Below are 24,065 nucleotides of genomic sequence, written 5' to 3'. Positions count from 1 at the left end.
CCCTTAAATACTTTTTTGCCTTGAAATTCTAAAGTCTAAAATACACCACTGGAAATTGGCTGCAATCTCTGGTTTATTTTGCTGATCAATTGCAGCAACTTGTCCAGGTTATAACCCGCCAGACTGGACGTTGCCTAAATACAGCAAGTCGTGCATTGGCCGGGAATCGAACCCAGGTCAACTGCTTGGAAGGCAGCTATGCTAACCACTATACCACCAATGCCAGGTTATTTCATGACTTCTGCCTATAATACACCATAGGACATTGGCTGCTATCTCTGGGTTTTTTGCTGATCAATGGTTAAGTAACAACTTTCAACGGACTGGACAGTTCCAAAACATTTTCACCATGCAATGGCTAGGTATCAATACTGGTCAACTTCTTGGAAGTCGGCTATGCAATCCACTATACCACCAATGCTTGGTTTATGGTTTACTTTGACCTGGAAATTCAGAAAATGTAAACAAACCATTAAAAATGACCTGGAATATACCGGTAGGTGTCGTTTGCTTATCAATGGTTGAGTAACAACTTTCAACAAACTGGACATTGCCAAAATAACTCCACCATGCATTGGCTGGGAATCGAACCCAGGTCAACTGCTTGGAAGGCAGCTATGCTAACCACTATACCACCAATGCCTGGTCATTTAAGCATTTCTGCCTTGAAATTTTAAAATGTATAATACATCATAGGACATTTTCTGCTATCTCTGGGTTTTTTGCTGATCAATGGTTAAGTAGCAACTTTCAACGGACTGGACAATTCCAAAACATTTTCACCATGCAATGGCTAGGTATCAATACTGGTCAACTTCTTGGAAGTCGGCTATGCAATCCACTATACCACCAATGCTTGGTTTATGGTTTACTTTGACCTGGAAATTCAGAAAATGTAAACAAACCATTAAAAATTAGCTGGAATCTCAGTGTTGTTTGCTTATCAGTGGTTGAGTAACAACTTTCAACAGACTGGACGTTGCCAAAATAACTCAAGCCATGCATTGGCTGGGAGTCAAAACCGGGTCTACTTCTTGGAAGGCAGCTATGCTAGCCACTATACACAAATGCTTGGTTCTCGGATATTTTTTCACTTGACATTCAAAAATAAACCATTGGAAATTGGCTGTTGGCTATGGGTTTTTTGCTGATCAATAGTTAAATAGCAACTTCCAACTGCCTGGATGTTGCCAATATACCACAAGCCATGCATTGGCTGGGAATCAAACCCAGGTCAACTGCTTGGAAGGCAGCTATGCTAACCACTATACTACCAATGCTTAGTACTCAGAGCCTTTTTTCCTTGAAATTCTAAAGTCTAAAATAAACCATTGGAAATTGTCTGCTTTCTCTGTTTTTTTTGCTGATCATTAGTTAAGTAACAGCACCTTGTCCAGGGTATACCCTGCTTTCCACCCTTCTGTAGCTGAGATAGGTTCCAGCAACCCCCACGACCCAGAAAGGGACAAGCAGTTGTAAATGAACCCAGTACTCAAGACATGCATTAGCTGGGAATCAAACACAGGTCAACTGATTGGAAGGCAGCTATGCTAGCAACTAAACCACCAATGCTTAGTTATTGGACAACTTTTGCGTTGAAATTTTGAAAACTGAAATAAACCTTTAAAACTTAGTTATAATCTCAAACATGGTGTCAAAGACCGGTTAACTTTTATCAAGTCAGCCATTCAATTCACTATACCGCCAATGCTTTGTTTACGTTTAACTTTGACCTAAAAAATTCAGATAATGGAAATAAACCATTAAAAATTAGCTGGAATCGCAGTGTTGTTTGCTTATCAATGGTTGAGTAACAACTTTCAACAGACTGGACGTTGCCAAAATAACTCAAACCATGCATTGGCTGGGAGTCAAAACCGGGTCTACTTCTTGGAAGGCAACTGTGTTAGCCACTATACACAAATGTTTGGTTCTCTGATATTTTTTCACTTGAAATTCTAAAATAAACCATTGGAAATTGGCTGTTGACTATGGGTTTTTTGCTGATCAATAGTTAAATAACAACTTTCAACTGCCTGGATGTTGCCAATATACCACAATTCATGCATTGGCTGGGAATCGAACCCAGGTCAACTGCATGGAAGGCAACTATGCTAACCACTATACCACCAATGCATAGTCCTCAAAGCCTTTAAGGAGCGCCCTAAGTTGCTGATCCGTTGGCGGTCCCGTCTGCTCTGCTCTGCTTTTTGCCTTGTAATTCTAAGGTCTAAAATAAACCATTGGAAATTGTCTGCTATCTCTGGTTTTTTTTGCTGATCATTAGTTAAGTAACAGCAACTTGTCCAAGGTATACCCCGCTTTCCACCCTTCTGTAGCTGAGATAGGCTCCAGCAACCCCCATGACCCGGAAAGGGACAAGCAGTTGTAAATGAACCTAGTACTCAAGCCATGCATTAGCTGGGAATCAAAACCAGGTCAACTGCTTGGAAGGCAGCTATGCTAGCAACTAAACCACCAATGTGGGCTCTGTACCGAGGATGTCGCTCTGGCTTGTGCAGCCCTTTGAGACACTTGTGATTTAGGGCTATATAAATAAACATTGATTGATTGATTGATTGCTTAGTTATTGGATAACTTTTGCATTGAAATTTTGAAAACTGAAATAAACCTTTAAAACTTAGTTATAATCTCAAAAGTTAACTTTTATCAAGTCAGCTATTCAATCCACTATACCGCCAATGCTTTGTTTACGTTTAACCTTGACCTAAAAAATTCAGATAATGGAAATAAACTATTAAAAATTAGCTGGAATCTCAGTGTTGTTTGCTTATCAATGGTTGAGTAACAACTTTCAATAGACTGGACTTTGCCAAAATAACTCAAGGGATGCATTGGCCGGGAATTTAACCCAGGTCAACTGCTCGGAAGGCAGCTATGCTAACCTCTATACCACCAATGATTAGTCCTTCCATACTTTTTTGCCTTGAAATTCTAAAGTCTAAAATAAACCACTGGAAATTGGCTGCAATCTCTGGTTTATTTTAACAACAACTTGTCCAGGTTATACCCCGCCAGACTGGACGTTGCCTAAATACAGAAAGTCATGCATTGGCAAGGAATCTAACCCAGGTTAACTGCTTGGAAAGTAGCTATGCTAACCACTGTACCACCAATGCCAGGTCATTGAATAACTTCTGCCTTAGATGTTTTTAATCTATAATACACCATAGGACATTGGCTGCTATCTCTGGGTTTTTTGCTGATCAATGCTTAAGTAGCAACTCTCAACAGACTGGATCATTCCAAAACAGTTTCACCATGCAATGGCTAGGTATCAATACCGGTCAACTTCTTGGAAGTCGGCTATGCAATCCACTATACCACCAATGCTTGGTTTATGGTTTACTTTGACCTGGAAATTCAGAAAATGTAAACAAACCATTAAAAATGACCTGGAATATACCAGTAAGTGTTGTTTGCTTATCAATGGTTGAGTAACAACTTTCAACAGAATGGACATTGCCAAAATAACTCTAGCCATGCATTGGCTGGGAATCGAACCCAGGTCAACTGCTTGGAAGGCAGCTATGCTAACCACTATACCACCAATGCCTGGTCATCTAAGAACTTCTGCCTTGAAATTTTAAAATTTATAATACACCATAGGACATTTTCTGCTATCTCTGTTTTTTTTTTGCTGATCAATGGTTAAGTAGCAACTTTCAACGGACTGGACAATTCCAAAACATTTTCACCATGCAATGGCTAGGTATCAATACTGGTCAACTTCTTGGAAGTCGGTAATGCAATCCACTATACCACCAATGCTTGGTTTATAGTTTACTTTGACCTGGAAATTCAGAAAATGTAAACAAACCATTAAAAATTAGCTGGAATCGCAGTGTTGTTTGCTTATCAGTGGTTGAGCAACAACTTTCAACAGTCTGGACGTTGCCAAAATAACTCTAGCCATGCATTGGCTGGGAGTCAAAACCGGGTCTACTTCTTGGAAGGCAGCTATGCTAGCCACTATACACAAATGCTTGGTTCTCGGATATTTTTTCACTTGACATTCTAAAATAAACCATTGGAAATTGGCTGTTGTCTATGGGTTTTTTGCTTGGACCCCGACTTAAACAAGTTGAAAAACTTATTCGGGTGTTACCATTTAGTGGTCAATTGTACGGAATATGTACTTCACTGTGCAACCTACTAATAAAAGTCTCAATCAATCAATCAATGATCAATAGTTAAATAACAACTTCCAACTGCCAATATACCACAAGCCATGCATTGGCTGGGAATCAAACCCAGGTCAACTGCTTGGAAGGCAGCTATGCTAACCACTATTCCACCAATGCTTAGTACTCAAAGCCTTTTTTCCTTGAAATTCTAAAGTCTAAAATAAACCATTGGAAATTGTCTGCTTTCTCTGTTTTTTTTGCTGATCATTAGTTAAGTAACAGCAACTTGTCCAGGGTATACCCCGCTTTCCACTCTTTTGTAGCTGATATAGGCTACAGCAACCCCCACGACCCAGAAAGGGACAAGCAGTTGTAAATGAACCTAGTACTCAAGCCATGCATTAGCTGGGAATCAAACCCAGGTCAACTGCTTGGAAGGCAGCTATGCTATTAACTAAACCACCAATGCTTAGTTATTGGATAACTTTTGCGTTGAAATTTTGAAAACTGAAATAAACCTTTAAAACTTAGTTATAATCTCAAAGTTGGTGTCAAAGCCCGGTTAACTTTTAATCCAACTTTTTTTATTGGCATTTTCAAATACAGAAAAAAGTGCAAGTCGAAACAGTACAATTTTAAAGTCAGAAAATTCTTCACACCCTTTCCCTTAAAACCCAAATCCACCACCCACCATCCCACCCCACTCAGGTCACACTAACAAGGGACATATAAGCCCGGTTAACTTTTATCAAGTCAGCTATTCAATCCACTATACCGCCAATGCTTTGTTTACGTTTAACTTTGACCTAAAAATTTCAGATAATGGAAATAAACTATTAAAAATTAGCTGGAATCTCAGTGTTGTTTTCCTTATCAATGGTTGAGTAACAACTTTCAACAGACTGGACTTTACCAAAATAACTAGAGGGATGCATTGGCTGGGAATCAAACCCAGGTCAACTGCTCGGAAGGCAGCTAACCACTATACCACTAATGGTTAGCCCTTAAATACTTTTTTGCCTTGAAATTCTAAAGTCTAAAATACACCACTGGAAATTGGCTGCAATCTCTGGTTTATTTTGCTGCTCAATTGCAGCAACTTGTCCAGGTTATACCCCGCCAGACTGGACGTTGCCTAAATACAGCAAGTCATGCATTGGCCGGGAATCAAACCCAGGTCAACTGCTTGGAAGGCAGCTATGCTAACCACTATACCACCAATGCCAGGTTATTAAATGACTTCTGCCTATAATACATCATAGGACATTGGCTGCTATCTCTGGGTTTTTTGCTGATCAATGCTTAAGTAGCAACTCTCAACAGACTGGATCATTCCAAAACAGTTTCACCATGCAATGGCTAGGTATCAATTCTTCTTGGAAGTCGGCTATGCAATCCACTATACCACCAATGCTTGGTTTATGGTTTACTTTGACCTAGAAATTCAGAAAATGTAAACAAACCATTAAAAATGACCTGGAATATACCAGTAATTGTTGTTTGCTTATCAATGGTTGAGTAACAACTTTCAACAGAATGGACATTGCCAAAATAACTCTAGCCATGCATTGGCTGGGAATCGAACCCAGGTCAACTGCTTGGAAGGCAGCTATGCTAACCACTATACCACCAATGCCTGGTCATCTAAGAATTTCTGCCTTGAAATTTTAAAATTTATAATACACCATAGGACATTTTCTGCTATCTCTGTTTTTTTTTTGCTGATCAATGGTTAAGTAGCAACTTTCAACGGACTGGACAATTCCAAAACATTTTCACCATGCAATGGCTAGGTATCAATACTGGTCAACTTCTTGGAAGTCGGTTATGCAATCCACTATACCACCAATGCTTGGTTTATAGTTTACTTTGACCTGGAAATTCAGAAAATGTAAACAAACCATTAAAAATTAGCTGGAATCTCAGTGTTGTTTGCTTATCAGTGGTTGAGCAACAACTTTCAACAGACTGGACGTTGCCAAAATAACTCTAGCCATGCATTGGCTAGGAGTCAAAACCGGGTCTACTTCTTGGAAGGCAGCTATGCTAGCCACTATACACAAATGCTTGGTTCTCGGATATTTTTTCACTTGACATTCTAAAATAAACCATTGGAAATTGGCTGTTGTCTATGGGTTTTTTGCTTGGACCCCGACTTAAACAAGTTGAAAAACTTATTCGGGTGTTACCATTTAGTGGTCAATTGTACGGAATATGTACTTCACTGTGCAACCTACTAATAAAAGTCTCAATCAATCAATCAATAGTTAAATAACAACTTCCAACTGCCAATATACCACAAGCCATGCATTGGCTGGGAATCAAACCCAGGTCAACTGCTTGGAAGGCAGCTATGCTAACCAGTATACCACCAATGCTTAGTACTCAAAGCCTTTTTTCCTTGAAATTCTAAAGTCTAAAATAAACCATTGGAAATTGTCTGCTTTCTCTGTTTTTTTTGCTGATCATTAGTTAAGTAACAGCAACTTGTCCAGGGTATACCCCGCTTTCCACTCTTTTGTAGCTGATATAGGCTCCAGCAACCCCCACGACCCAGAAAGGGACAAGCAGTTGTAAATGAACCTAGTACTCAAGCCATGCATTAGCTGGGAATCAAACCCAGGTCAACTGCTTGGAAGGCAGCTATGCTAGCAACTAAACCACCAATGCTTAGTTATTGGATAACTTTTGCGTTGAAATTTTGAAAACTGAAATAAACCTTTAAAACTTAGTTATAATCTCAAAGTTGGTGTCAAAGCCCGGTTAACTTTTAATCCAACTTTTTCTATTGGCATTTTCAAATACAGAAAAAAGTGCAAGTCGAAACAGTACAATTTTAAAGTCAGAAAATTCTTCACACCCTTTCCCTTAAAACCCAAATCCCCCACCCACCATCCCACCCCACTCAGGTCACACTAACAAGGGACATATAAGCCCGGTTAACTTTTATCAAGTCAGCTATTCAATCCACTATACCGCCAATGCTTTGTTTACGTTTAACTTTGACCTAAAAATTTCAGATAATGGAAATAAACTATTAAAAATTAGCTGGAATCTCAGTGTTGTTTTCCTTATCAATGGTTGAGTAACAACTTTCAACAGACTGGACTTTACCAAAATAACTAGAGGGATGCATTGGCTGGGAATCAAACCCAGGTCAACTGCTCGGAAGGCAGCTATGCTAACCACTATACCACTAATGGTTAGCCCTTAAATACTTTTTTGCCTTGAAATTCTAAAGTCTAAAATACACCACTGGAAATTGGCTGCAATCTCTGGTTTATTTTGCTGCTCAATTGCAGCAACTTGTCCAGGTTATACCCCGCCAGACTGGACGTTGCCTAAATACAGCAAGTCATGCATTGGCCGGGAATCGAACCCAGGTCAACTGCTTGGAAGGCAGCTATGCTAACCACTATACCACCAATGCCAGGTTAATAAATGACTTCTGCCTATAATACACCATAGGACATTGGCTGCTATCTCTGGGTTTTTTGCTGATCAATGCTTAAGTAGCAACTCTCAACAGACTGGATCATTCCAAAACAGTTTCACCATGCAATGGCTAGGTATCAATACCGGTCAACTTCTTGGAAGTCGGCTATGCAATCCACTATACCACCAATGCTTGGTTTATGGTTTACTTTGACCTAGAAATTCAGAAAATGTAAACAAACCATTAAAAATGACCTGGAATATACCAGTAATTGTTGTTTGCTTATCAATGGTTGAGTAACAACTTTCAACAGAATGGACATTGCCAAAATAACTCTAGCCATGCATTGGCTGGGAATCAAACCCAGGTCAACTGCTTGGAAGGCAGCTATGCTAACCACTATACCACCAATGCCTGGTCATCTAAGAATTTCTGCCTTGAAATTTTAAAATTTATAATACACCATAGGACATTTTCTGCTATCTCTGTTTTTTTTTGCTGATCAATGGTTAAGTAGCAACTTTCAACGGACTGGACAATTCCAAAACATTTTCACCATGCAATGGCTAGGTATCAATACTGGTCAACTTCTTGGAAGTCGGTTATGCAATCCACTATACCACCAATGCTTGGTTTATAGTTTACTTTGACCTGGAAATTCAGAAAATGTAAACAAACCATTAAAAATTAGCTGGAATCTCAGTGTTGTTTGCTTATCAGTGGTTGAGCAACAACTTTCAACAGACTGGACGTTGCCAAAATAACTCTAGCCATGCATTGGCTAGGAGTCAAAACCGGGTCTACTTCTTCGAAGGCAGCTATGCTAGCCACTATACACAAATGCTTGGTTCTCGGATATTTTTTCACTTGACATTCTAAAATAAACCATTGGAAATTGGCTGTTTTCTATGGGTTTTTTGCTTGGACCCCGACTTAAAGAAGTTGAAAAACTTATTCGGGTGTTACCATTTAGTGGTCAATTGTACGGAATATGTACTTCACTGTGCAACCTACTAAGAAAAGTCTCAATCAATCAATCAATGATCAATAGTTAAATAACAACTTCCAACTGCCAATATACCACAAGCCATGTATCGGCTGGGAATCGAACCCAGGTCAACTGCTTGGAAGGCAGCTATGCTAACCACTATACCACCAATGCTTAGTATTCCAAGCCTTTTTTTCCTTGAAATTCAAAAGTCTAAAATAAACCATTGGAAATTGTCTGCTTTCTCTGTTTTTTTTTGCGGATCATTAGTTAAGTAACAACAACTTGTCCAGGGTATACCCCGCTTTCCACCCTTCTGTAGCTGAGATAGGTTCCAGCAACCCCCACGACCCAGAAAAAAACAAACAGTTGTAAATGAACCTTGTACTCAAGCCATGCATTAGCTGGGAATCAAACCCAGGTCAACTGCTTGGAAGGCAGCTATGCTAGCAATTAAGCCACCAATGCTTAGTTATTGGATAACTTTTGCGTCGAAATTTTGAAAACTGAAATAAACCTTTAAAACTTAGTTATAATCTCAAAGTTGGTGTCAAAGCCTGGTTAACTTTTATCAAGTCAGCTATTCAATCCACTATACCGCCAATGCTTTGTTTATGTTTAACTTTGACCTAAAAAATTCAGATAATGGAAATAAACCATTAAAAATTAGCTGGAATCGCACTGTTGTTTGCTTATCAATGGTTGAGTAACAACTTTCAACAGTCTGGACGTTACCAAAATAACTCAAGCCATGCATTGGCTGGGAGTCAAAACCGGGTCTACTTCTTGGAAGGCAACTATGTAAGCCACTATACACAAATGCTTGGTTCTCGGATATTTTTTCACTTGAAATTTTAAAATAAACCATTGGAAATTGGCTGTTGTCTATGGGTTTTTTGCTGATCAATAGTTAAATAACAACTTCCAACTGCCTGGATGTTGCCAATATACCACAAGCCACGCATTGGCTGGGAATTGAACCCAGGTCAACTGCTTGGAAGGCAACTATGCTAACCACTATACCACCAATGCTTAGTCCTCAAAGCCTTTAAGGAGCGCCCTAAGTGGCTGATCCGTTGGCGGTCTCGTCTGCTCTGCTCTGCTCTGCTTTTTGCCTTATATTTCTAAGGTCTAAAATAAACCATTGGAAAGTGTTTGCTATCTCTGTTTTTTTTTGCTGATCATTAGTTAAGTAACAGCAACTTGTCCAAGGTATACCCCGCTTTCCACCCTTCTGTAGCTGAGATAGGCTCCAGCAACCCCCATGACCCGGAAAGGGACAAGCAGTTGTAAATGAACCTAGTACTCAAGCCATGCATTAGCTGGGAATCAAAACCAGGTCAACTGCTTGGAAGGCAGCTATGCTAGCAACTAAATCACCAATGTGGGCTCTGTTCCGAGGATGTCGCTGTGGCTTGTGCAGCCCTTTGAGACACTTGTGATTTAGGGCTATATAAATAAACATTGATTGATTGAATAATTGCTTAGTTATTGGATAACTTTTGCATTGAAATTTTGAAAACTGAAATAAACCTTTAAAACTTAGTTATAATCTCAAAAGGTAACTTTTATCAAGTCAGCTATTCAATCCACTATACCGCCAATGCTTTGTTTACGTTTAACTTTGACCTAAACAATTCAGATAATGGAAATAAACTATTACAAATTAGCTGGAATCTCAGTGTTGTTTGCTTATCAATGGTTGAGTAACAACTTTCAATAGACTGGACTTTGCCAAAATAACTCAAGGGATGCATTGGCCGGGAATCTAACCCAAGTCAACTGCTCGTAAGGCAGCTATGCTAACCACTATACCACCAATGATTAGTCCTTCCATACTTTTTGGCCTTGAAATTCTAAAGTCTAAAATAAACCACTGGAAATTGGCTGCAATCTCTGGTTTATTTTGCGGATCAATAGTTAAATAACAACAACTTGTCCAGGTTATACCCCGCCAGACTGGACGTTGCCTAAATACAGAAAGTCATGCATTGGCAAGAAATCTAACCCAGGTTAACTGCTTGGAAGGTAGCTATGCTAACCACTATACCACCAATGCCAGATCATTGAATAACTTCTGCCTTAAATGTTTTTAATCTATAATACATCATAGGACATTGGCTGCTATCTCTGGGTTTTTTGCTGATCAATGCTTAAGTAGCAACTTTCAACAGACTGGACCATTCCAAAACATTTTCACCATGCAATGGCTAGGTATCAATACCGGTCAACTTCTTGGAAGTCGGCTATGCAATCCACTATACCACCAATGCTTGGTTTATGGTTTACTTTGACCTGGAAATTCAGAAAATGTAAACAAACCATTAAAAATGAGCTGGAATATACCGGTAAGTGTTGTTTGCTTATCAATGGTTGAGTTACAACTTTCAACAGAATGGACATTGCCAAAATAACTCTAGCCATGCATTGGCTGGGAATCGAACCCAGGTCAACTGCTTGGAAGGCAGCTATGCTAACCACTATACCACCAATGCCTGGTCATTTAAGAATTTCTGCCTTGAAATTTTAAAATTTATAATACACCATAGGACATTTTCTGCTATCTCTGGTTTTTTTTGCTGATCAATGGTTAAGTAGCAACTTTCAACGGACTGGACAATTCCAAAACATTTTCACCATGCAATGGCTAGGTATCAATACTGGTCAACTTCTTGGAAGTCGGTTATGCAATCCACTATACCACCAATGCTTGGTTTATAGTTTACTTTGACCTGGAAATTCAGAAAATGTAAACAAACCATTAAGAATTAGCTGGAATCTCAGTGTTGTTTGCTTATCAATGGTTGAGTAACAACTTTCAACAGACTGGACGTTGCCAAAATAACTCAAACCATGCATTGGTTGGGAGTCAAAACCGGGTCTACTTCTTGGAAGGCAGCTATGCTAGCCACTATACACAAATGCTTGGTTCTCGGATATTTTTTCACTTGACATTCTAAAATAAACCATTGGAAATTGGCTGTTGTCTATGGGTTTTTTGCTGATCAATAGTTAAATAACAACTTTCAACTGCCTGGATGTTGCCAAGATAACATTAGTCATGCATTGGCTGGGAATCAAACCCAGGTCAACTGCTTGGAAGGCAGCTATGCTAACCACTATACCACCAATGCTTAGTCCTCAAAGCCTTTTTGCCTTGAAATTCAAAAGTCTAAAATAAACCATTGGAAATTGTCTGCTAACTCTGTTTTTTTTGCTGATCATTAGTTAAGTAACAGCAACTTGTCCAGGGTATACCCCGCTTTCCACCCTTCTGTAGCTGAGATAGGCTCCAGCAACCCCCACGACCCGGAAAGGGACAAGCAGTTGTAAATGAACCTAGTACTTAAGCCATGCATTAGCTGGGAATCAAACCCAGGTCAACTGCTTGGAAGGCAGCTATGCTAGCAACTAAACCACCAATGCTTAGTTATTGGATAACTTGTGCGTTGAAATTTTGAAAACTGAAATAAACCTTTAAAACTTAGTTATAATCTCAAAGTTGGTGTCAAAGCCTGGTTAATCGAAACCAGGTCTACTGCTTGGAAGGCAGCTATGCTAACCACTATACCACCAATGCCTGGTTACTAAAGAAACCACATACTCATCCCCTCAATGTCTGAAGCCACTTGCCACAAAAATACAAGAAAATATATTGTCAGCCAAAATTTAACTAGGCTAATGCTTTAACAAAAAACCCTACAAAATTAAGGTATGCTATAAATTTAAATGTACATTCTTTAATTGAAACATAATACTTATACTGTAATTTTTTAGTATTTGCATGCGTGTGACATTACAGTATTTGCAAATGCAATGTACATCTTTTCATTAATTTCACAGTTAAGTCATGTGTTTTCTACGTGTTATAACGATAGTCGCTTAGGTTATCTACTGTTTCTTGGTTAGCATGAATCCACTGCATTTACTACTGTGATAAATGATTTTTGATTTTACTGTGTTTTACTGTTGCTATTTAACAATTGCTTGATGTAGTTTTTACAGTTATTTTTACAGTGTAGCTTATGCAGCTATTGACATAATGTACTAAGCGGGTGAGCTGCTGCATTGCCTCTGATTTGGTAAAAGTTTGTGCCAGATTATAAATCATGCCTCAAAATTGTATAATAGAAGGTTGTGGTCATAAACCGAGAAGTTGGTCAACTTTTGAATTTAATTTAGCCCTGGAGGCATTGCTAGGAAGAGACTAGATTTGACTAGATCTGACCAATCTAAGTCTATGAGCATGAACTGATAAAGACTACTTGGATGAGAAGGGCAACGTCTTCTAAGACAAACTGAACAGTCCAGTTGTGATTGATTGATTGTCTTAAAAATACAATGACCTGAATAAATGACAATATTCATAGACATTGCAAGGAAGACGCGAAAAGATGCTTGTTTTCTCCAGGAATTTTAATTTTTTTCTAAACTCAGTGAGGATTATGCTGAATTTGTCATCTCAGCGGGAAACACAAGTATTGAGAGCACACATTCTACAGTGATTGTTTTATCCTGTTTTTAGTGTTTATTTTGTGTTGCTTGTTGCTACATAAAGCTTATAGTGCGTCACTATAGCTGGATCTGCTTATCACTCAGCTTTTAAAACTTGTAACTCATCCTCTGTGTATTCAGGCTCAAAAATATAAGGTTCTGGATCATCATTTGTCCCCAAGTAGTCTCTGCCTTAATGACTAATAGTTGTATTTTCTTAAAGGACATACCGAACGTTGTGATGCGTCTGTGAAATCAATGTGTCACTGTAATGCCTAAAATTACCAAAATACAGTAAATATTACATGTTATTATTAATGTGCCTGTTGTATGTTACTACATTACATATACACTTACAGCATGCATATAATATGATGATGGAGGTTTTTGGTTGCTTTTTAGAGGGATTATTAGGCGGAATAGAGCGAATCCCTGTTAGCTACATTGTTAGTCATGTAGTAGGAGCCATATATTACAAATTAAAATGCATAAAAAAGAGAAGCGCATGTGTGTTCTTGTGTCACAGGGATTGTGAATGATAGGCAAATTTCCGAAAAAAAAGTGCAGTTCTCCTTTAAAGAAACAAAGTCTCCAAGGCAGAATCATATTAGAAAGTATACAGTAAAAAAGTGTCCGCATCATGGTATGGTATGGTATGCTGTTTATTGTCATTGCACAAGTAAAACAAAATGTCATTTTCACCACAAACTCGTTCAAGATTAAACCAACATTGTACAAGAGACAGAACAGGAACGGTGATGGTTTGCCACTCAATAGCGCCCCCTAAAAGGTGGGAAAAAAGTAGACGCTGGGGAAGGATAAGTAAGAAAAAGTACAAACCCCGTTTCCATATGAGTTGGGAAATTGTGTTAGATGTAAATATAAACGGAATACAATGATTTGCAAATCATTTTCAACCCATATTCAATTGAATGCACTACAAAGACAACATACCGTATTTCCTTGAATTGGCGCAGGGAATATAGTATTCGCACGTCTAGAATTACTGCCGGGTCAAACTCGTTTCTCAAAATAATTAACGCATGCTTGGCCTTATCGCCGGTTTATTATTGAAGCCGGATCAAATTCGTTTCGCAAAATATTAATTTTATTATCGCATGTCTATAATTTCGTTTCGCAAAATATTTAGCATATGGCGAGAACTTCCACCGGGTCAAATTCGTTACGTCACGAGTGACGCATCTGTCCTCATTTTCAAAATGGAGGAAGCTGCTTTCAGTAGTTTACAATCGCACAAAGGAAAAAAGATAAAGAGCTATTCAGTAGGATTTAAGGTCCAAGCTATTGAATACCGGTACAGTATGCTAAAGAAAACAGTAAGCAGCTATGTTTTATTAATATACCGTAGCTACGTGTGTGAAATACTGTATAAGTCATTAAATGACTCCCGCCTCCTGGTGCTAGAGGGCGCTGCCGCGCTAGTGATCCTTCTTGCGACTTTCGGTACTGCAGAAGAAGTGAACACACGCAGCAAGAGATTTTTTTTTTTCCTTTTAACAAGGAGGATTACATACCGGTATCTAAAATAAAACAGTTTTCTAAATTGGACTTTCAATGGAAGCAGGAGGTAATAATCAAAGGAATATCTCCATCGAGACAGAGAGACTTTTAAAACGGAAAAAAGAAAATAATGAAGACTTCTATAAACAAGTTATCGATGCTTTTGGTCAGAAGGAGCTGCAAATGGACTCCATTTATAAGTACAGGTAAGACCATAATAACGTTTTTTTTTAATTAAATGTGCTTTTCATGATGGTATGCTTACATCACACTCAAAGCGCACGCCTAAATTTTATGGATTCCTTTTGGTAAACGCCGGAGTGAGAAGAGGTTTTAAAATAATTACCGCATGCACGGCCATCCCGCCGGTTTCCGGTAAACGCAGGAGTGACAGGAGGTTTTAAATTAATTAACGCCCCTGCGGCTATTCAAGGAAATACGGTATTTGATGTTCAAACTGAGAAACTTTTTTTTGTTGCAAATAATCATTAACTTCAGAATTTGATGCCAGCTACACATGACAAAGAAGTTGAGAAAGGTGGCAATAAACACTGATAAGGTTGAGGAATGCTCATCAAACACTTATTTGGAACATCCCACAGGTGAACAGGCAAATTGGGAACAGGTGGGTGCCACGATTGGGTATAAAAGTAGATTCCATGAAATGCTCAGTCCTTCACAAACAAGGATGGGGCGAGGGTCACCACTGTGTCAACAAATGCGTGAGCAAATTGTTGAACAGTTTAGAAAAACCTTTCTCAACCAGCTATTGCAAGGAATTTAGGGATTTCACCATCTACGGTCCTTAATATCATCAAAGGGTTCAGAGAATCTGGAGAAATCACTGCACGTAAGCAGCTAAGCCCGTGACCTTCGATCCCTCAGGCTGTACTGCATAAATAAATGATACATTTATTTATATATATATATACATAAATATTATATTTTTATATATATATATATATATATATATATATATATATATATATATATATATATATATATATATAGCGCTTTTCTACCTTCAAGGTACTCAAAGAGCTTTGACAGTATTTCCACATTTACCCATTCACACACTGATGGTGGGAGCTGCCATGCAAATGATAAATAAATGATAAATGGGTTATACTTGTATAGCGCTTTTCTACCTTCAAGGTACTCAAAGCGCTTTGACAGTATTTCCACATTTACCCATTCACACACTGATGGCAGGAGCTGCCATGCAAGGCGCTAACCAGCACCCATCAGGAGCGAGGGTGAAGTGTCTTGCCCAAGGACACAACGGACGTGACTAGGATGGTAGAAGGTGGGGATTAAACCCCTGTAACCCTCCGATTGCTGGCACGGCCACTCTACCAACTTCGCTACGCCGTCCCCTGCATCAACAAGCGACATCAGTGTGTAAAGGATATCATCACATGGGCTCAGGAACACTTCAGAAACCCACTGTCAGTAACTACAGTTTGTCGCTACATCTGTAAGTGCAAGTTAAAACTCTCCTATGCAAGGCGAAAACCGTTTATCAACAACACCCAGAAACGCTGTCGGCTTCGCTGGGCCTGAGCTCATCTAAGATGGACTGATACAAAGTGGAAAAGTGTTCTGTGGTCTGACGAGTCCACATTTCAAATTGTTTTTGGAAACTGTGGACGTCGTGTCTTCCGGACCAAAGAGGAAAATAACCATCCGGATTGTTATAGGTGCAAAGTTGAAAAGCCAGCATCTGTGATGGTATGGGGGTGTATTAGTGCCCAAGACATGGGTAACTTACACATCTGTGAAGGCGCCATTAATGCTGAAAGGTACATACAGGTTTTGGAGAAACATATGTTGCCATCCAACAACGTTACCATGGACGCCCCTGCTTATTTCAGCAAGACAATGCCAAGCCACGTGTTACATCAACGTGGCTTCATAGTAAAAGAGTGCAGGTACTAGACTGGCCTGCCTGTAGTCCAGACCTGTCTCCCCTTGAAAATGTGTGGCGCATTATGAAGCCTAAAATACCACAACGGAGACCCCGGACTGTTGAACAACTTAAGCTGTACATCAAGCAAGAATGGGAAAGAATTCCACCTGAGAAGCTTAAAAAATGTGTCTTCTCAGTTCGGAAACGTTTACTGAGTGTTGTTAAAAGGAAAGGCCATGTAACACAGTGGTAAACATGCCCTTTCCCAACTACTTTGGCACATGTTGCAGCCATGAAATTCGAAGTTAATTATTATTTGCAAAAAAAAATAAAAATTTATGAGTTTGAACATCAAATATCTTGTCGTTGTAGTGCATTCATTTGAATATGGGTTGAAAATTATTTGCAAATCATTGTATTCCGTTTATATTTACATCTAACACAATTTCCCAACTCATATGGAAACGGGGTTTGTATATCTCTAACTGGGCTCCTATGGAGGAAGGGGGTGCAGACTGGGGCCGAGAAAAAAAATTTGACAGCCAATAAGCACACATAAACATTTTACACAGAAACCACAAGACAGGAGGGCAGGTGGCAGGCATTTGGACCGAACCTGCCAGGCACTTGGGCGCTGCTCGGTTGTCCATCATACCATGTGGGTGAAGCGGTGGCAAAGGCGTGGGGTGGGAATGGGGGTATGTGTACATATGTAGCCATATGCAACCGGTGTCAGAGGAACAGCGTTTATCTTTCTCGGTCTTGTTGACAGGAAGGAGTTTGTTTCATCTTCGTTGCACTGTCCTCGAGAGGAATCTTGAAGCAACAACTGTGCCAAGTCGCAGCCAGGGAAAACAATCAAGATTAGAATGGTTGTGTTTGAGAGCGAGAACAAATGTAAAACTTTTTGACTTTTAATTGTCTATTTCTGGTCCTCAAATTCATCCTGCAGGGCAGACGGTGTGATGTTATTCAAAATCACAAAATTGAGTGTCCACAGTTCTGCCCGTATCCTCCAATCACTTGTGGCAGCTTTGGGGTACCATGAATGGCTGCCAGCATCTTCCATCTTCATAATTCCAAATAGGTAAATATAGTCAGCGTCCTCAACTGCTTCTTCCAAGAGTCCGTCGTGTGTCCAGCAACAACTGTTTTGACAAGACAGACAGGTTCCCACGAGCCCGAGATCTTGTCAATTTTGTTGAGAGGAAGGTTGATTAGTTCCATTGTCTAGATTTGGAGAGCAGTGCAAAAATAGGCAACAAGAAAGTTAAGACAAGACAAAACAAAGAAGCAAGCAGGGCAGACGCGGAGAGGAGAGGGAGTGTGACCGAGCCAAGAGAGAAACTTACTGCATCATGAGCTTAACTGATAGAATAATTGTGTTCACTAAGTGTTGCCAAAAATTCATAAATTACCACTCCGACCTAATTAAAGGCCTACTGAAAGCCACTACTACCGACTACGCAGTCTGATAGTTTATACATCAATGATGAAATCTTAACATTGCAACACATGCCAATACGGCCGGGTTAGCTTATAAAGTGCAATTTTAAATTTCCCGCTAAACTTCCGGTTGAAAACGTCTTTGGATGATGACATATGCGCGTGATGTAACCAGTGAAACAGAAGTATCGGTACCCCATTGAATACAATACAAAAAGCTCTGTTTTCATCTCATAATTCCACAGTATTCTGGACATCTGTGTTGGTAAATCTTTTGCAATTTGTTTAATGAACAATGAAGACTGCAAAGAAGAAAGTTGAAGGTGGGATCGGTGTATTAGCGGCGGACTACAGTAACACAACCAGGAAGACTTTGACTCGGATAGCCAATGCGCTAGCCGATGCTAGCCACCGACCGCACGGATGATCGTGGTGAAGTCCTTCGTCCTTCCGTCGATCGCTGGAACGCAGGTGAGCACGGGTGTTGATGAGCAGATGAGGGCTGGCTGGCGTAGGTGGAGCGCTAATGTTTTTATCATAGCTCTGTGAGGTCCCGTTATACTAAGTTAGCTTAAATGGCGTCGTTAGCAACAGCATTTTTAAGCTTCGCCAAGCTGGAAAGCATTAACCGTGTATTTACATGTCCCTGGTTTAATAGTATTGTTGATCTTCTGTCTATCCTTCCAGTCAGGGATTTATTTATTTTGTTTCTATATGCAGTTAAGCACGATGCCAACACGTTAGCTCCGTAGCTAAAGTGTTTCGTTGATGTATTGTCGTGGAGATAAAAGTCACTGTGAATGTCCATTTCGCGTTCTCGACTCTCATTTTCAAGAGGATATAGTATCCGAGGTGGTTTATAATACAAATCCGTGATCCACAATAGAAAAAGGAGAGAGTGTGGAATCCAATGAGCCAGCTTGTACCTAAGTTACGGTCAGAGCGAAAAAAGATATGTCTTGCACTGCATTCTAGTCCTTAACTCTAACGTTCCTCATCCATAAATCGTTCATCCTCACTCAAATTAATGGGGTAATTGTCGCTTTCTCGGTCCGAATCGCTCTAGCTGCATTGAAAACAATAGGAAAATATGAGGAGGCTATCAACTGACTACGTCACGCTACTTCCGGTAGGGGCAAGGCTTTTTTTAATCAGATACCAAAAGTTGCGATCTTTATCGTCGTTGTTCTCTACTAAATCCTTTCAGCAAATATATGGCAATATCGCGAAATGATCAAGTATGACACATAGAATGGATCTGCTATCCCCGTTTAAATAAAAACATTTCATTTCAGTAGGCCTTTAATGACAGCATTTGTTCATTCCGAACGGTTAATAATAAATAGGTTAGTGTTTTTTACACCTACCTGTGCTCTCTGTTTAAAAACGTTCACTCGGTCAACATTCCACACTACAAAATACTAAAAGTTTGTAAACGTTACATAATGGATGGATGGATGATTTGTGCTGATATGGTATCCGATCAATCAATATCTGTATCGGCCAAAATATTCAAAGCTCTAATATCAGTATTGTATGGTAACTAACACCCCTAATATTGTGTAATAAACATACTTAAACACATTGAAATAGACAGTGTGAACACTAACACATTTTTGGTGTCTTGAATAAATGATGAAATGAGCCGGAAATATTCTTATTCGTATAAAATAAAAATTTAAGCAGCAAGTAAAACAGTCGAACGCACAAATCAGTACATTCTCACAACCCGAATTAATGAAATGCACAGATCTGGTACATTTTAAAATCAGATACAATTGTGTACAAAGCAAACAACAACCTGCTACCTAATAATATAAAACCTTTTTTTCAAAAAGATAAGAAAGCTTAGGAAACATTTTTAATAAAAAAAAAAAAATCTGTATGCACACACGTAGGTAGAAATTAAACCATTGTAAAATTCTATTAACAGTACTTTTATACATCTTAATCTTTTTTTGCTCTTAAAAAGTAGTAAATTGGCACACACTGACCACAGGAAGTGAACAAACTAGGCTGCAACAGAGTAATTCTTTAAGGTTGTATGACACTTCTCTTGCACAAAACGTTTACATGTATTTTCAAATAAGGAATACATTTATCATAAACAATATCTGTTATATTTGACATGAAGTGTGATATTTTATAGAAAAAAACGACTAATGTCTCCAATGCGGTATTTCCACCATCATTTGACTTAAAGCAGTAAGACATTTGCTAACTAGTAATACAGTAGGAATGTTTTCATTTATCAGGAAGTGTTATTCATCACTTGTATCATTTCAACTAATCCAGACCACCGGTGTCCTTTCCTTTTAGTTGTATTGGGAAGTCAGTGTTTTGTGTCAGCCTGGTCCCTTTCCGCCTGCAGCTCTGTCCATCTGGCTCTGGACATACATGTTTTCCTTCAGATTAGAGGGAAGTGAGAACGATTGGGACCGGCACGGTGGACACAGGACTTGGCGCAGTGACCTCCGTTTCGGAATCAAAGTGGCAGATGTCGACCCAGGTTTTTCACCTGACATTTTCGTCCACACTATTGTCCGGTCTGTGTGACAGCACTTCACGCTGGAGTTAAAGCCTCGACCCAACCGCTCTTTCAATCTAAGGGCTTATTTTCCTCTAGTTCATCACTGCCTGTACTGTTTCCAAAGGCAGTCCAAAAGTCTAAAAAATGTGTTTATATTAATGAAGTGAATTATAGTTATATAGCGCTTTTCTCTAGTGACTCAAAGCGCTTTTACATAGTGAAACCCAATGTCTAAGTTACATTTAAACCAGTGTGGGTGGCACTGGGAACAGGTGGGCAAAGTGTTTTGCCCAAGGACACAACGGCAGTGACTAGGATGGCGGAAGCGGGGATCAAACCTGGAACCCTCGAGTTGCTGGCACGGCCACTCTACCAACTAAGCTATACCCCCCCATATTAATTGTTAATTGAAGTGCTTTAAAAAAATGATATTACAGTATTTTCTGGACCATAGGGCGCACCGGAGTATAAGGCGCATTGAAGGAGTCATTTTTTATTTAATTTTTCTAAATGTAAAACATTTCTTTGTGGTCTACATAACATGTAATGGTGGTTCTTTGGTCAAAATGTTGCGTAGATTATGTTTTACAGATCAACTTCAAGCCGCTTTCCAACAGTCGCTTCAGGATGCGCCGTTTTTTGGGCGGTCTTATTTACGTGGCTCACCTTCGACATCGTCTTTTCGCCGTCATCTTTGTTGTAGCGGTGTAGCGTGTAAGGACGGGAGTGGAAAAATTGTCAAAAGATGGAGCTAACTGTTTTAATGACATTCAGACTTTACTTTTAAATCAATAACGGAGCAGCATCTCCTCATCCGTAGCTCACTAGTTCAGTAACAACACCGGAAATGTGTCCCGTGAATAACCGTCCGACCGGAACTCTCTAATGATAAAGTTCCTTGGGTGAATAATGTAAACTCACTACACCAGTATGTTTTAGTGCTTTCATGGTGAGTTTACTGACAGATATAAGTAAGAAATTTACACTACTTTATATTAGAAATGGCAACAGCGGAGGATGAATGTTCCATAACAAGAAGATAGAGAAAAAGAAGAAGCTTATCGACTACGGACTACAAAGGCGGATCCCAAATACAGATCAGCAGGTACCAGAAGGTACAAAAAGTTGCTTTTGCATAATATTGTGAAACAAAATAACAGATAATATTTCTTACTTTATACACACACCATAATAATACTCATATGTTGAAGCACAGTACAATCCATCAAGCGGTGCGGCTTCATAGCTTACCAAAGTTGTACTAAAAATTAGATAGATTTTTGAGCGCCGTGTGTAATGTTGAGTATTTTCAATGGAACATATAAAATGTTGGTGTTGTTTACTTGAGTCATATTGCCATCATGTTGCAGTCTACACGTAACTCTTGTGTGTGACTACCATCTACTGGTCACACTTATCATCACACCATGTATCAAATAAAATAACTTTGAGGTCGATAAGCAACCAAAATGATTCCGTACATTAGGCACACCGGGTTATAACGTGCACTGTCGAGTTTTGAGAAAATTAAAGGATTTTAAGTGCACCTTTTAGTACAAAATATACGGTAATCCACATTAGCAACACTGAGACTGAGGATCTTTTCAGAGTTGTCCGACATCAATATTTTTGCAGATAAAGCCGCAGCATTCATTGCTAAAAAGTGTCGACTGATGAAGACAAATGTTGTGGATGTTTATCAGAGCAAAGAAGACAATTTAACATTTAGGTTTTGGGATGGAAAGACAGCAGGCAAATTTGGGAAAAGATTAAATCTTTAATGTCTCGCTTACGAGGGTTGAAGTCGTCCACAGCAACATGATACAAATTTGATGTAATGAGAATATTGTCAAATATTGTTTGGCCAGCGGCACATTAACATTATCGGCGGCGTGGCTCGGTTGGCAGACCGTGCCAGCAACTTGGGGGTTCCAGGTTCGATCCCTGCTTCTGTCATTGTAGTAACTGTCGTTGTGTCCTGCACAGAGTCCTGACCTGAACCCGATAGAACACCTTTGGGATGAATTAAAACGGAGACTGAGAGCCAGGCCTTCTCGACCAACATCAGTGTGTGACCTCATCAATGCGCTTTTGGAAGAATGGTGGAAAAGTCCTATAAGCACACTCCGCAACCTTGTGGACAGCCTTCCCAGAAGAGTTGAAGCTGTGTTAGCTGAAAAAAGTGGACCGACATCATATTGAACCCTATGGGTTAGGAATGGGATGGCACTTCAAGTTCATATGTATTTACACAATATATGGGAGTATGAACTATTTTATAGAAGTGCAAACTAAACATCTAAATTATTTTTAGCACCCCAAAGGTACACTCTGAGAGACGGCAGTGTTGTGATGGTGCATCTGGAATGATCTAGGTGCAAAAAAATGCATACTGCAAAATATTTTAATGTATAGCAGATACATTATGTATGTGCTATAGCTCCACATAGGACAAAACACCTTGAAAAAAACAGCAGACACTAAACAAATCCAATTAATTTGTTTTAATCAAGTCATCTATCAGCTATAAAATTATGAAATAATTGCTTAAATAGGTTTATTTCTGACAATCCAAATGTGTTGACAAGCACATAGATTATCTCTTTGTTTGTTTTTGCAGTGCAATTGCCTTCTTCCTCACAAGCCGTGCTGGATTGCACATACTTAGTAGACGTGCTAAATATACTGTAAACACCAAGCAGCAGCCGCAGAACAGCAGCAAGAGCTAAATTATTATATTTGCATCTCCTTCTCCAGTATTGTGGGCGTTTCGATAATCAGCATATGTTGTGCACATTCATGAACACAGACACCCTATATCAGGGGTGTCAAACTCAAATACAGAGTGGGCCAAAATTTAAAACTGAACAAATTAACCTTTTAATAGGGACCCAAACAAGTTTCGCATTGAATATTGAACAAGCAAGCATTATATAACTTTATAGTGACACGCAAAATCGAGTTTCAAATAATAATAATAATAATTAAAAAATATCAATGGCATATCCAATACAATAAAAAAAAAATTTAATGCCTCTTTTCTATTTGCAGCCTTCTGAGGTGAATATCAACATTAACTTTTTCCACAGGCTAATACATTTGAAAATAAAATAACAATGAATAAACCAACCATTCAGGACTTTAAACTGCTCATTTTGCAACACACTGATCTAATCTGATGTGCTAGTTCCTTGAGCTGAGGCAACCTTCATTATCGAACGAAGGTGTTCATCAGTCATTATATCTTGTAGTCCACTCGGACCACAATCTTGGGGGCGTGCCTTAAAGGCACTGCCTTTAACGTACGCTTTTCATCCATTCTGACAACGTGCCGGCCCAGACACAAGACATGTGCGGCTTCTTTGAGCACACACACGCGTGAATGCAACACACACTTAATCAACAGCGATACAGGTTACACTGAGGGTGCCCGTATAACAACTTTAACTCTGTTAGAAATATACGCCACACTGTGAATCCACACCAAACAAGAATGACAAACACATTTCGGGAGAACATCCGCACCGTAACACAACCTAAACACAACAGAACAAATACCCAGAATCCTTTGCAGTACTAACTCTTCCGGGGCG

The 24,065-nt window shown here is 39.3% G+C and overlaps 11 non-coding genes across 11 annotated transcripts; all 11 read right to left on the bottom strand.

Annotated features, from left to right (window-relative positions):
- Positions 1–151: 151 nt before the first annotated feature.
- Positions 152–223, bottom strand: trnag-ucc (transfer RNA glycine (anticodon UCC)). The gene has a single exon. It is a non-coding gene; the product is annotated as a tRNA-Gly (tRNA).
- Positions 224–570: 347 nt separating this feature from the next.
- On the bottom strand, positions 571–642 carry trnag-ucc (transfer RNA glycine (anticodon UCC)). The gene has a single exon. It is a non-coding gene; the product is annotated as a tRNA-Gly (tRNA).
- Positions 643–1,208: 566 nt separating this feature from the next.
- On the bottom strand, positions 1,209–1,280 carry trnag-ucc (transfer RNA glycine (anticodon UCC)). The gene has a single exon. It is a non-coding gene; the product is annotated as a tRNA-Gly (tRNA).
- Positions 1,281–2,064: 784 nt separating this feature from the next.
- On the bottom strand, positions 2,065–2,136 carry trnag-ucc (transfer RNA glycine (anticodon UCC)). The gene has a single exon. It is a non-coding gene; the product is annotated as a tRNA-Gly (tRNA).
- Positions 2,137–3,504: 1,368 nt separating this feature from the next.
- trnag-ucc (transfer RNA glycine (anticodon UCC)) lies at positions 3,505–3,576 on the bottom strand. Its single transcript has one exon. It is a non-coding gene; the product is annotated as a tRNA-Gly (tRNA).
- Positions 3,577–5,712: 2,136 nt separating this feature from the next.
- On the bottom strand, positions 5,713–5,784 carry trnag-ucc (transfer RNA glycine (anticodon UCC)). Its single transcript has one exon. It is a non-coding gene; the product is annotated as a tRNA-Gly (tRNA).
- Positions 5,785–7,506: 1,722 nt separating this feature from the next.
- trnag-ucc (transfer RNA glycine (anticodon UCC)) lies at positions 7,507–7,578 on the bottom strand. The gene has a single exon. It is a non-coding gene; the product is annotated as a tRNA-Gly (tRNA).
- A 348-nt stretch (positions 7,579–7,926) lies between these two features.
- On the bottom strand, positions 7,927–7,998 carry trnag-ucc (transfer RNA glycine (anticodon UCC)). Its single transcript has one exon. It is a non-coding gene; the product is annotated as a tRNA-Gly (tRNA).
- Positions 7,999–9,532: 1,534 nt separating this feature from the next.
- On the bottom strand, positions 9,533–9,604 carry trnag-ucc (transfer RNA glycine (anticodon UCC)). Its single transcript has one exon. It is a non-coding gene; the product is annotated as a tRNA-Gly (tRNA).
- A 1,391-nt stretch (positions 9,605–10,995) lies between these two features.
- trnag-ucc (transfer RNA glycine (anticodon UCC)) lies at positions 10,996–11,067 on the bottom strand. Its single transcript has one exon. It is a non-coding gene; the product is annotated as a tRNA-Gly (tRNA).
- Positions 11,068–11,634: 567 nt separating this feature from the next.
- trnag-ucc (transfer RNA glycine (anticodon UCC)) lies at positions 11,635–11,706 on the bottom strand. Its single transcript has one exon. It is a non-coding gene; the product is annotated as a tRNA-Gly (tRNA).
- Positions 11,707–24,065: the final 12,359 nt, after the last annotated feature.

Source organism: Entelurus aequoreus, linkage group LG04, assembly GCF_033978785.1.
Source record: "Entelurus aequoreus isolate RoL-2023_Sb linkage group LG04, RoL_Eaeq_v1.1, whole genome shotgun sequence".
NCBI lineage: Eukaryota > Metazoa > Chordata > Actinopteri > Syngnathiformes > Syngnathidae > Entelurus > Entelurus aequoreus.
This window is presented reverse-complemented; position numbering and strand designations above follow the sequence as displayed.